Raw genomic sequence first — 9,044 nt, 5'->3', positions numbered from 1 at the left:
GAGTGATACGTGCCTAAGGGATCCACAAAAGCCAGCACAGCAGGCAGGTAGCCATCTAAGCTAGCCCATGGGAAAAAGCTCATGAGAGGGGTGAGTCTTAAGCCTCTACCCTCTCACTAAGTCCAGGCTGCAGGGATGCACCTACCTCTGCTTTAAATCCATAGCTAGGAATCACTTTTCTGGCACCTGGGGGCTCAGCTGCTCGGCCCTGAGTGACTTTAGGCACCTGTAGGTTTTGAAGGCAGCTGAGCAGCGTTTTTGTGGATATAGCTAATCCCACCACACAGGAGGACATAACTTAACATAACCCCACTGAAAGGATCTTCAAAATAACCCCCCCCCCCAAAAAAAATAACTAACATGATGTTTGCAGCCATCACATTGCTCACTCTATTTGACTAGTCTATCCATTTCAGTGTGGCCTGCTGGTATGGGACTCAGGTGACATGGGTTCTAGTCCCAGCTTAGTCACTGACCTGCTGTGTGACCCTGGACAAGTCACTTTCCTGCTCTGTGCCTCTGTTTCCCCATGGTGACCTTCTTTGAGATTTATGGATGAAGAGCAAGTAGTTTTCTGTCTTGCTTATTTAGACTGTTAACTCTTTGGAGCAGGGACTCTCTCATTATGTTTGTACAGTGCCTAGTACAACAGGTCTGCATTCTGAGCTGCCCCCTGGGCACTATGGAAATTAACATGAAACACCTCCACTCCCACCCCACCCCACCCACACCTTACTCAAACCGAAACAACCCACCCCTTGCAGTAATACAACAGCATGCTATGATATTCTGGGTGAAATCCCAATGGCAAAACCCCCTTCGACTTCAATGGGTCCAGGATTTCACCATCTATCTACAGCCCAAACACTGCAGGAATCTCTCTTCTAAGTTAAAGAGTTTGGGACAATTACCACAGAATACTTTAGTACATGTTTGGCGTGAACCTGTAGTTGTTTGTAAAAGTAACAAACACTGGTCTTAATCAGATTTGCCATTGTGGAATACTAGAGGAAGGTCTGGCAAATTCCCACAGAAAGCACATTCTAATAACGGCGGATTAAAGAAAAATAACAAGAGCATCAAGTCTGAGCAACCCATCTAATTTTTGAGATTGCACTTGTTTTCTGCTGCTGTTGGGGAGAAAATAATCAGACAGATGTTATTCCTTTCCTATTTATTGATTTTTTTTAAAAAAGCACAATTTCATTACTCTGAATCAAGTAAACTCTGGTTTCTCTTTTCTGTTTGCAGCCTCCATATTACACAGCAGACACTGAACAAAGATCTCAAAGACTTGCAGCATTAAAAGAAAAGCACAATAGTGTGATTGTCAGAGCATCTCAAGAACAGATAGTTGTATATACTGTAGTCCAATTGGCACCAGACGCAGTAGCCCCTCCTCGTGCAAATACTCCCACTGATTTCAATGGGACTTCTCATACCACGACTCCAGGTTTGGGCCCAGGATCTGTCAATTCAAGCCTTTATTGATATGAAAGCACTTCAGATAAATCATACAATAACTCATATGTAATGTTTTAAATTGAATTTAGTGCGCCTGAATGCACTGAGAATTCAAGTCTACAGTTTATTCACAGAACAGGTACAGTTGTGTCAGGCTTTTGGATAGGGTTACCATATTTCCACAATCAAAAAAGAGGACACTGGGGGGGGGGGGGGGGAGGGAGCCCTACCCTAGCCCTGCCCCTGCCCCACCCCCATCCACTCCCTGCCACTTCCCACCCCCTGACTGCCCCCCTCAGAACCCCAACCTCCCCTGCTTCTTGTCCCCTGACTGCCCCCTGCTGAGAACCCCCCACCCTAACTGCCCCCCCTAGGACCCTACCTGTCCCCTGACTGCCCTGACCCTTATCCACTCACATGGGTGGCAGGGTTGTAGAAATTTTGGTGGTGCCCAGAACCCCTCCCCACCTGCCTAAGGCTCTGGGAGGGGAGTTGGGTGGGGGGGAGGAGGTCTGGGGTGCAGGTCCTGGGCTGGGGATTAGGGTGCAGGAGGGGTGCAGGGTGCAGGTTCTGGGATAGAGTTTGGGGGTGGGAGGTGGTGCAAAGGGAGGGGGTGTAGGCTTTGGAAGGGAGTTTGAGGGCAGGAGGGGGTGTGTGGGAAGGGGGTGGGGGTTTGGGCATAGGAGGGGATGCAGGGTGAGGGCTGTGGGTCTGAGGATGAGGGTTCATGATGCAGGAGGGGGCTCAGGGCTGGGGCAGAGGATTAGGGTGCGGGGGGGATGAGGGCTGGGGCTGAGGGGTTTGGGGCATTGGAGAGGCTCAGGGCTAGGGTGGAAGGGCAGGGTAAGGGCAGCCTGTCTTCCCATTAGTGGATGGGAGCCGCTAGGACCCGGGGGCAGCAGAGAGCAGTTGCTGCTGGCTCTGGCAGTACAAGCAGGCAAGGGAGAGGCAGGGAAGGGGGGACACAAGGGAGGACGTGCGGAGGGGGTGTGGCAGGTGGAGGCCGGGGACCCATCCAACACTCCCCCGCTCCCTGACTGCCCCTCCCCGGACTTCCCTTACCATTCTGGCTCCACGTGTTTGCAAAACACGCTGCCCGGTGGGTCGGTTTGTGTGTTACACAGGGCTGCAGACAGAGAGGGGGGAGTAGGGGAGGGCTCTGGCTGCTGGAGGCCAATGGGAGCATCTCAATCGACCAAGCCACCCAATCAGCAGCCACACTCTGCATGGAAGGGAGGGAGGGAGGCGAGGGAGCAAAAACCCCAGACATTTTAATCTTGTTACCAATTCCTCCCGGACGGCTATTTAGAGACGCAAAAGCCGGACATGTCCGGGGAAATACGGACGGATGGTAACCCTATTTTGGAGGTCCAGACATGGAGGAAAAAACAATTAATGCTGAAATAGGTATTCCCATGCTATTTCTCATTGTTCTTTGTAAGCAGTGCTATGAGAATGGGATTATGTATAGTGGCAATGCAATACAAATGCCTACAACTTATTTTTAATAGCATCTTTCAGATAAACTCCATGTCCAAACATTTTATTGGAGTTAAATGCATTACATTTCTACAGCATGTGCTATCCAGCTTGATTTAAAACTTTTTGCAATCAATAATGAATTAAGCCTTCATGTTTTAGCACAAAGAAAAGCAACAGAGGACATCATCAGGAAAAAGAAAAAATCAGCGAGAAGATTAATAGGCACATAGAGAAAGACATCCCTACAAATCTGTTGTCCTGGACATTAAATAGATGTTAAAGGTGTAAAACTAACATCAAGAATAGAATGCATATAGTTTTGGAACTGTGATGACAGCCAGGATTTTGAGAGTAAAATTATAATAAGAAACCATCTCAGAAGAAACTGACTCTTGCCCTGAGGATATTACCTGATATTTTTGAGTAGCACCATTTTTAAGGAACAAAGAATAGTTTGGAATAATGCCTTGATATCTGCTAAAAGAATCACATTAAGCAATTGGAAGAGTGAAACTCAGCCATCTACGGAAGAATGGCTGGTTTCTTTATCCAGTTCAGTGGCTTATGAAAAACTGAAGTATAAACTTCATAATAGGCTTAATATTCTTGAGGTTGCCAGGTCTTGCATGATTTACACAGGCAGAAATCAGGGGAGTAACAGCATCTAGTGCCAAACACGACTCCCTTGCACAAAATCCAAATAAAGGGGATTTGCATGCAGCAGCCAGCTAGGCAGGTTATGAGTGGGGATGAATCTTCACTCCACAGCCTCTAAACTGGTCTGCACTGCAGTGGCCTTCCCACACAAGATTGGGACCTGTCAATCTGTGCTGACTGCAGCTCACACTCACACCATTACCTTGTCCTGCCTGAAAATCCCCATGGAAAGAGCATCCCCAGTACTCCCCAGCTGTGATCTGCAGTGGAAATGCTGTCCTTGGTCACGCAGAGGGATGGAGGATTTGGGGAAGGTGTTTTTATAATGCCCATGTAAGGAACAGACAAGTTAAGTGTGGGTTTATTCATTACTTTCCTTTTGCTTGCTTGGGGAAGAGAGGGATAATTTTTCCTGTTACTGATCATTTAGTTTTACTGATATTCAGAACATTTTGTTTTATTATCTATATTTTAAAACACACGTGGGATTTATTTTCTGGATTTCTTATAATCTGATAAGGAAAGAACATATATTTTGAAAAGGATGTGACGGGCCAGGAGCTGCCATTTTCTCCCTCCGCACCAAATACCTGGCAACCACAGAAAATCCCTTGAGCAGGATCTAACCACATATGATCCCTACTCAGTTCAGTGGAAAGTCCTTGGTAAAGTCCCTTGCAACTAGTGATAGGATAATACATGTGCATATGAGCATGAATCAGCATAGTTAAGCATCTAATTCTAGTTAGCAGGATTGCACAAGCATCCAAGTAGCTGTCCATTTTTTCTTGCATTCTAGTGAAGAGATTATGCCAGAACCTCTTTGGAGGTAAAGAAGTTCATCTTTCTCACTTGAGCAGTGGAATGTTTTCCTGCAGATTCTCTCCTAAACCCATCCTAACTGGTATATGGCAGTTTCTGTAGTTAGATCAGCAGTGGCATTTGTACAGCTGTAGAAACCTGGCACTTAATGTGTTTTTTTAAGAGAAATATTTGCTAACTAATCAGCAACAGCCAGATTCATAAGCAATCATCATGACTTCTTGAGAGAGAGAGAGAGAGAGAGAGAGAGAGAGAGAGAATTTGTAGCAAACCTCCTTTAAAACAGGTTTGGTATATGAGCCAAACTTTGTTACTGTGAGAAACCAAGGACACAGGTGGAGGCCATGCCTGTCAGTTTCTTTGTGCCTCCATAGCCTCACTGAGGAGGCTATCATTTGCAGTAGGATCCCTTTTTACCTTCTAGAAAATGAAATATTTTATACTTTCTGTTTCTTTTGGCTCCAGATATATGTAGCATTTACAGCAGCTCTTTGGAATTCCCCTTGAGGTTTCAGCTGGTAGCTGCTTTTCCTCTGTATCAGCCCCATATTTTTCTGGATCTCTTCATCAGTGGCATCTGGTCCCTCATCACTGTCAATTGGTTGGCTGAAGAGCAAAAGCAGACTTTCAACAGAAAGTCTCCCAAGTGTTGTGGCTACGTAAGGTAGGAAAAAGTTCAGGGGGGAGGGGGGGAGCCATCCAAACTTGCTCTGTTGAAGTGTGCTACATGAATCCCAACTTCAGGGAGAGGGAGTTTGGAAAGCTTGGAATCATAGTAGGATTTTCAATGTAATGACATAAGACTAGGGGAGTGCCAATGGAGGTCTTAGACCTATGTTGCCTAATGGTATGTCTACACTGCAATTCAAAACCACAGCTGGCCCGTGCCAGCTGACTCAGCCTCGCAAGGCTTGGGCTAATGGGCTGTTTGATTGCAGCCCAGATGTTCTGGCTTGAGCTGGGGCCTGTGCTCTAGGACCCTGTGAAGTGGAAGGGTCCCGGAGCTCAGGCGGATCACAAGTAGGTAGGGAGCTGAATTAATCCCCCAGATGTCTTTTCCACAAAACCCACAGCCAGCTCTGAAGAGCACTTTCGACTGACGGGCTAGCCAAATAAATTATCTTACCTTGCTGCCTCTGTAATGGGATAATAGACTGATTTTCAGTGTCCTTCCACCTGTTAGTAGAGCTGTTCAAATAAATGGCAATTAATTTTCACACACAAAAAAAACCCATAGGAAATCATTTTGATTTTGTTTGACAATTTTCATGGAACTTTTTGTCCAAACAAAAAGTGAAAAAAAATGTCATTTGATTCAAAATGAAAAATCGTTTCAATTTGAATCAAATTAAAAATGGAATATATTTTTCATGTTTTTCCCTTCACTTTTTTGGCTCCAGAAGAGGTACAGAAAACCAAAATATGAAAACTGATTTGTTTTTGTTTCCATGCAAACCAAATTAACAATTTTTTGTTTCAAACTGAATCAAAATTTCTAATTGAAATGAAACCTTTTGACCAACCCTCCCCCGCCCCCCCAAAATTCACAAAGAAACATAAAACAGAATATTTTGAATGATACAAAGATTTAGGCAAAAATGTTAGTATCTTTTGAAAAGCCAGTTTTCATTGAAAACAATTTTGGTAAAGGCAGCCTTGATGATTACTGTGTGTTTTTGTGCCTCAATTTACATCTCAGGCCAGGTCTACACTACCCCCCTAATTCGAACTAAGGTACGCAACTTCAGCTACGTGAATAACGTAGCTGAAGTTCGAAGTACCTTAGTTCGAACTTACCTTGGTCCACACTCGGCAGGCAGGCTCCCCCGTCGACTCCGCGGTACTCCTCTCGCCGAGCTGGAGTACCGCAGTCGACGGCGAGCACTTCCGGGTTCGACTTATCGCGTCCAGACTAGACGCGATAAGTCGAACCCAGAAGTTCGATTGCCAGCCGCCGAACTAGCGGGTAAGTGTAGCCAAGGCCAAAGAATGCCACTGGTTCCTAGTGTACACAAAGGTCATAGATATAAAAATAGGGCACAGGGTGGGGTGGTAAGAAATGGCAGTGAAGAAAGGTAAGTACAGATGTAGTGGGTAAAGAGAGAAGAACAGGTAAGGGGTAGGGAAAGGGTAGAGACATGAGAGGCTCAAACAAACAACCCTTTGATTTCAAATTTCAGGAGAAGAGAAAGACAATCAGCCTAGGGCCAGATTATCCCACCATTTGCGTATGCTCCATTCCCATTCATTTCAATAGGAGTTACACATGTAACAGGTTGATCAGGCATTTGAACTTTTGGCTACACTTCAAAGTGGGCTAGAGCCTTGTTTTAAGTTGGAAAACTCTAGACAGATTTCTCATCCCTCTCTCTCTCACATACATCATATAAAAGACACCTGAGCTTTTGTTAATGCCTGTCTTGGGAGCTCAGGAGGTCTGGACATCTCTTCTAGCCTGATGGGATCTTCAGAGCTGAGGAATTGTTGGGTTTCTCCTGTGAAGCCTCAGATCACGTGATGACAATTTGAGGGGCCAGCTGAGAATCAGATAAATGGTGAAGAACAGGGGAGAGGGAGAAGGACTTAGTTTGGCTTGCTGGAGTGAGGGGGGGGGTCACAGGTGTGACCATCCCATTGCACCCCCTTCTGGTTGAACATAGTACTGCAGGTTTCATGCCCTGAGGTGGTCCCCTCTGCCTTGTCCACATGGGTCAGTGTTGATGATATGGCTCAGCTCTCTGGCCAAGTCCCTAAACAAATTTAACCCTCTCAAGGATGACAAAAATCCAAACAAACAAGTGATTCTTCTGCTCCTCCTCGGATACCTTTGTGTCCTTTCCTGCTCTGTTATAGAGTGCTGACTCCTGGGCTGCTTTCCCTGGAGTTCCTCTCACAGTCAGTCACTGACTGGAGTTCCTTGTGGACTGTATCTCTGTCAGTCCTTCCACATGGGCTAACCTGGTCCCTGTCGCTCTTCTCTGAGTTCTCTCTGCCCTTTTTAGGAGGCCCAGCTGTTCATCAGGCTATCAACAGCTTGACCCCATTAACCCCGTCCCCCTCAGTCTGGGAGGCAGTTTATTCTGGCACAGGTGGAGTTGGCCCCCTTCAGGAGAAGTAGGGCCAATCACCAGATGACAGAGGAGATCTGGAGAGAGGGGCTTATCAAAGACACTGAGGTGAGCATCCTAATCTGACTTGCACATCAAAAGCTTACCCAGCATTCTGTTCTGTTCAGGTACTTATACTGAGATCATCATTATGGCAACTCAGCCCCCATTTTCATTAATTATTATTATTACAAATGCAATGTTGTCTTCTCACAAACTCACCTGACTAGTAGGAGTGGCAAGTACACTGGAGGCATTTACTTAAGTGGACTGAATCTCACTTGTGCAGGCTTGGCTGTGAACAGTTTGAACTGGGAACCTGGACTGACTGTGCCATTAGCCATGAATAGGCAAAGGATAGACAGCAAATTTCATGCCTGCACTGAACACCCTCGCCTTGAATCAGTTTGATCCTTTTAAAAAACATGCAGTAAGCTCTTGTGAGTCTGAAGTCTGTAATGGCAGCAGACTCATGAAGGAAGCTGATTGCTATGAGAAAGGGACATGGGACAGTTAGAAAACTAGGTTAATTCTATCTAATGTTCAAGTAAAGCAGAACAGAATCTCTGCTGCCACAAGCCATTAAAAGTGCTCTTAAAGACAGCCAGGCTGGGGTAACGGGATACATGTGTTCCAGTCCCAGTAGTGACTTCCTCCTTTAATTTAAATGTATTAGATGAATGCTTACAGCAGTAACTTAAAAGTGTTACAGCTTTCCTGAGATGCTTACTAACCAAGCATTACTTTTTAATCAATAACATAAAAAGGCAGATTGCTCACTGTGGTGTCATTTCAAAAAAGCAAGTCATCTCTGACCTAAAATAATCATCAAGAAAGAGAAACACAAAATATAGCTTTAAAGGGCTCAAAAGTGCAGTGCTGAAAAAATGAGGTCTGGGGATAAGAGAGAGAGGGTGGATGGTATTAATCCCACTGCTACTCCTTTAGCTTTAAAATCAAAGCCGTTTGCCTCTTCCCTTTGGCTGGAATGACTGCAGCTGCTGCTCTGCGTCTGATTCAGCCAGCAGTATTACTATGCCAGCAGAGGGCACAGGATACCTACTTAGCCGGGATGAACAAAGACAGCATGCGGTTCATTTGATGTTCACAGTACTTCCCCGAAACCATACTCTACAAATAATTAATGGCCACATTCCATCCTCCGTTGTACACAGCAGTAGCACCCATTTCCTTCAGTGGGAGCTGTCCAAGCACATCTAGTTACAGAATTTGACCTTCATTCTTCCTTTCCCCCCTACCTTTTTAAATGCTCCAAGAACAGTATCAGAAAAAAAGGTTAAAGTGACTTGATCACAGTCTGTAAATGCTTACATGGTGAGAAGATTTCTGATGGTAGCAGGCTCTTTAATCTGGCAGACAAAGGCAGATCAAAACCAAATGGTTGGAAGTTGAAATTAGATAAAGTCAAACTGGAAAGAAAGTGCAAATTTTTTAAGTAGGAGGGTAATTAACCATTAGAACAAGTTACCTAGGGATGTGCTGCATTCTCTG

General features: G+C 45.3%; 1 long non-coding RNA gene across 1 annotated transcript; it reads right to left on the bottom strand.

Annotated features, from left to right (window-relative positions):
* Positions 1-2,348: 2,348 nt before the first annotated feature.
* On the bottom strand, positions 2,349-8,128 carry LOC135984029 (uncharacterized). Its single transcript, XR_010601967.1, has 3 exons — positions 7,755-8,128; positions 5,552-5,613; positions 2,349-5,031 (listed from the first exon to the last, which is right to left on the bottom strand). It is a non-coding gene; the product is annotated as an uncharacterized LOC135984029 (long non-coding RNA).
* Between the last annotated feature and the right edge of the window lie 916 nt (positions 8,129-9,044).

Source organism: Chrysemys picta, chromosome 1 (genome assembly GCF_011386835.1).
Source record: "Chrysemys picta bellii isolate R12L10 chromosome 1, ASM1138683v2, whole genome shotgun sequence".
NCBI lineage: Eukaryota > Metazoa > Chordata > Testudines > Emydidae > Chrysemys > Chrysemys picta.
Note: the sequence above shows the minus strand (reverse complement) of the source record. Positions and strands in the feature narration are given on the sequence as shown.